Below are 5000 nucleotides of genomic sequence, written 5' to 3' on the forward strand. Positions count from 1 at the left end.
CAGATCTCATAAGTTGCTCCACTTGCTTCGTATAGTGTATAAAGAACGCCTTGGATGACTACCAGCCGGTGTGCAAACAAGGATGTTCAAAGTCCATATAATTAAAGAAATTTTATGGAAGAGGCACCTTTCCTCGGATCATGACTAACAGGTGTACTGTCTGGATCCATTCTGCAAATAACACGGGTGAATTTCACCCTTAGTTATAGATAACTTTGAACCCAGGGTTTCTCTTCTGAACAGCTGTCCTCCCATAAAGTCTGAAGTTCTATGAAGATAGACCTTTAGGCACTCCACTGGACATAGAGATGCATCTTCCTCCAGAGGGCAGATTCTCTAGGGACCCCACTTGTTGGTGGGTAGCTTGTTCCTGGTAAGAAACTTTGGGTCTGGAAATATATTCAGTTCTCCCTCCAAGAACTGGACGTGGCCTTCCTCTCTAGAGAGAGCCACTATTTACTAACTCTGGCCCCCAAGGCGAGTACAAACAGAAATATGACTTAAATTCAAAGCCTTCTAAGCCCATTCCTCATTGTTCATTATTTATACACAATGAGGAATCATATCTAATGACCAAGCAAATGGTCTTTTGAAGCGCTGAAGGGCTAGTTCATTAAGAACGTTGTTAGAAAGGTCGACCTGTAAGACATATGGTGTCTGACTTGTCAAGGCAGGCTTGAACAATAGAATTGTGTAGGCTGCTAAACCTTGCTCATGAAGGTGAATGAAGAATGATAAATAGGAATCTGTCGGGATTTCTTTCGGTTTCTTCGCCTTGACAAAGGATAGCTATTTCTTCCCTGAAGCCTCATAATGTCTTCTGGTTTCCTCCGAAAGTCTAAACCGACTTTTAAACACCGAATCTTTTTCTCATCGTTAAGGAGAGAAAATCATGAGATGTAGGTTCCGGGTTTCTGTGATGGAGCGAAGACAGTTGACTTCTGTACTCGCTGAGACAGGGATGGATCCGGTAGCGGTACGAATTTTATTCGTAGTTCCAATGCCAGAGGGAACCACACGCTATTTGGCCACTTGTGGGCCACTATTGCAGCTTTCCCTTTGAAGGATCTCAGCATATCAAGGACCTTCAAAAGGAGGTGTGCAGAGGGAACATATAGATACAGGACCATCTTATCTAGTCCAGGGACATAGCGTCCACTGCCTCCGCTAATGGGACACGTAACAAACTATTTTCTTCTTGTCTTTCGTCGCAAAGAGGTCTATATGCAGCTCTGGGACTTGACTCAAGATGAAGGAGAACGATCCTGCGTCAAGGGACTATTCTGACTCTATAGGTGTAAACCTAGATAGAGCGTCCGCTGTCACATTGCGGAACTCTTGAATGTGAACTGCTGACAGGTGCCATTTCTTCGCGTGTTTGATGCGTATTTCCTCCAGACTCCTGTTGCATCCTTAAGCTGTGCTCTTAACACTGGATCTGTTATCGAAGCAAACTGTAGAGAGCCCAGCACTCTCTCCTGTTCGCGTCTTGATACCCATTTGGATTTCAATAGTCTCTTGACAGATCCAGCCATTTCTTTCCTCTTCTTACTAGGAATGGAAAACCGATGTGACTCCAAATTCCAGTGGATTCCCAACCACCGAAATTTTTGAGCTGGAGAAAGACGAGACTTTATGATGTTGATCTTGAATCCCAGATGTTCCAGGAACTGGATCACTATCTTTAGAGCTTGCATGCATTCTGTCCTGGATGCTGCCCACACCAGCCAGTCGTCCAGGTAGGCTACTACTTGGACCCCTTTTAGGCGTAATTGATGGACGGCTGCGTTCGCGAGCTTCGTGAAAATCCTTGGGGCTATGTTTAGCCCGAAAGGCATGGTTCTGAAGCCGTAAAGTTATCAATGTAACTTGAAGCCTAGGTAGGGGGAGAGGTGACGATTGATTGGAACGTGCCAATAAGCGTCAAACAAGTCTATAGACACAGAATATGCCCAGAATGACTGAGTTTTTCTGAGTCCTCCTTTGGAACACAAAACAGCCTTCCTTGGAATTTGATGGACTTAGACTTCCCGATAACTCTTTTGACTAACAGCTCTCGGACATATTCTTCCAGAGCGGGGGTTGAGTGTTGGAAGAATTGAGGAAATTGAAGTGGAGGACTGCTCCAGCTCAAACCTAGTCCATTCTTATTTAGGCTGTGGGCCCAGGGATCGAAGGTCCAGCGATCCTAAAAAGCTCTAACCTCCCTCCTACTGGAAGTATCTACTTCTGCTGTTGTGGACCTGAGGCCTTGCCTCCTTGACTGCGTCCTCCCCTGGATCCCCTTCCTCTTGAAGGGCCTCTAGAAGAACCTCTGGCTGTTCCTCTGGCTCTCGAACGGAAGGAAGAAGTCTGCCTTTCGGAGGCTGGGTTAAGAACTGGCGACTGTGTCGCCATTTGTTGAGGTACCAGCTGGTACGTGGTTAGAGGTTATGCCACTGTCTGGGGCACCACGGTCACAGGAAGTTGTTGTTGATGTTGCTGTTGATAGGCATTTTGTCTACTACCTCTTTAACCACTTCATTGGGAAAGAGGTCTTCACCCAAAATACGAGAGGAGATCAGTTTCCTCGGTTCATGCCTCACCGCAACCGAGGCAAACACGAACTCTCTACAGACTCTCCTAGCTTTAATAAAGCTATAGAAATCCTTCGTAACTGTGGCCAGATGGGTTTTGGCAACAACCATGAACATGATATGGTTCTTGGGGTCACTTCCCATCTTTTCTAGTGTCGTTTGCAACGACATTGATGCCGCAAGTCTTTCCTTTGTCTCTAGCTCTCTATGCAAGAGAACCTCCGACAGTTTTGGAAGCGCCTCACCGAACTGGCGTTCAGCAATATCAGCTTCCAGATTCCCGACTGAGAAGGTAAGGTGTATGTCCTTCCAGTCTTTTTGGTCCAAGGGCAAGGTCAGAGATAACGGCTTTCACTCCTCCAAGGAGGGGCATGGTTTCCCTGCCTCCATCGCTTTTAAGGCCGTCTTATATCCCTTTTCTAAGAAGGGAAAGGCTCTGGTAGGAGAGGCCACAAAGGAAGGAAGCTTCTTACTCAAGGCGGGCACCTTTGAGTTAGTGAAGCCCCCTCTTTCATCGAGCTCGTTAGTAACGTCTAAGCTTTACTATGGTCAAAAACTATAACCTCCGGCTCCGTCTCCTCCTTTAAGGCTGGCTCCTTCCTAAGACGGTCATAGCAGTCCGGATAAAAGCTTTGTTGGGCCAAAATTCCACTTCTTCCAGGGGAATTGCTCCCAACTTTTCTGAGATCACGATCTCCCCGGTTGTCATTGGCATGTGTTTGGCATACCTCAAAGGATTGGTATTCGAGCATAAGGGAAGATCCTTCACGGTGAGCCGCTTCTGGGGCCCACGTGATGCTGTAAGTCTACGTAACTCCAGTTTCATTGCAGCTTCCTTCTCATTATTCTTCCTTTGAATTTGTTGGATCATCTCAACAATGGAAGAAAGAGTCCTTCTCAGTTCATCTGGGATAGCAGACGATGTAGAAGGAACAGGTTCTGGGTCCGGAACCGACGTAACAGACACTTCGTCGATTTTTTGCTCTTCTACTTGAGGAGTCTGAAACAGCTCCTCCTCCTGACCTTCTCCTAGTAGGTCCTTCTCAGTCGAATCCGACACCTCCGACATCCTATCGTCCAATTGGATGTCTTGAAGGGCGGCTTCTCATTTGGAAGGTAGGGACCTGAGGTGTTTTTTCTAAAAACCCCTCACCCAGGATCATAACGTTTCCCTGGCAGCATCCCTAGACTCCGTTGACTTAGGGTCGTCAAAAGCCTCGGTAATCAGGTTAGAACAAACTGTACAAACCTGAGGGTCCCAATAGCGGAGAACGCCTCTGGAGGCTGCGCATGCTGCGTGCCTCCTGCAACATTGATGTCCATAGAAGTTCTTACTGCGGACATTACAGAACACACTCCCGAACTTTGGATGGTCCTCCTGTAAAGAGAAGAAAAATCCATGACTATCAAGTGAAGGTTTTTCACTTATATTGAAACATTTAGCTTATATAAAAACGCTATAAAAGAAAGAAGGAAAGACACATACTTGTATTTCCTGTTCAGTCAATTGCTGTAACCTCCCAAAATATTAAAACTAAGGTTAATTCTATACTAGAATACCTTATGTAATTTCCTAAACGGAAATTTAATGTGTAGTTTTAATATACGGGATTGAAAGAATACAAAAAGAACTCACTTTCTATATAAAGTACGGTCTCAACAAAAGGCTGTACAAGATAACATTAAGTATGATGAAGAACTTTAGTGTTATCACAAACTCTGTACAGCAGTTTCTACTAATGCAGTGTGTGCTACACTACGAATATAGCAACTACTGTACATCGCATGTTATTGTGCGACCAGCACGAGCCGGTACGTGCCGGCCGGCAATGACCCCTTTATAGACCAAAGGTATACTATCTTTAACTAATAGGCGGCAGCCCACTGATTCGCGACTCTGTGCCGGCCGGCAATCATTGCCAGCCGACGGCTGAAAACACTAAAACCCGGTTGCTGGCTGCTATCGTTGTAGCCAGAAGATTCGGGCTGTGTTTCCCCTGCCGGCAGGCAAAGGTAATAAAACCTGTGCCCGCCGACAGTAGCATAGAACCAGAGAGCCTCCACCTGCCCGGCTTTCAGCTGTTAAGCTGGCATCCGGGTTAGGGGTACAACACAATAGTCAGAGAAACAGTATGGATGTAAGGTTATAAGGCGGCATTGCCATACGACCTTCCATCCAGAAAGAGTGAACTTATGGAAGGGGAGAATGTAACATTCAGGCTTCCAAAGAATCCATAGTCTGCCGGGCTCTACCGACGGACATGGATGGGAGACCAAAGGAGGTCTGGGGTTCACTCTGCAAAGAATAAAGAGTCTCTGCTGGCCGACACGTAGTGCCAGCCGGCAGAGAGCTGAGCCTGTCCTCCATCCTAACCTATACTAGGTAAGGCAGTAGGACTGGGGCTAAAAGAAAATAAAAGAAAG

The sequence above is a fragment of the Palaemon carinicauda genome, chromosome 16, assembly GCF_036898095.1.
Source record: "Palaemon carinicauda isolate YSFRI2023 chromosome 16, ASM3689809v2, whole genome shotgun sequence".
NCBI lineage: Eukaryota > Metazoa > Arthropoda > Malacostraca > Decapoda > Palaemonidae > Palaemon > Palaemon carinicauda.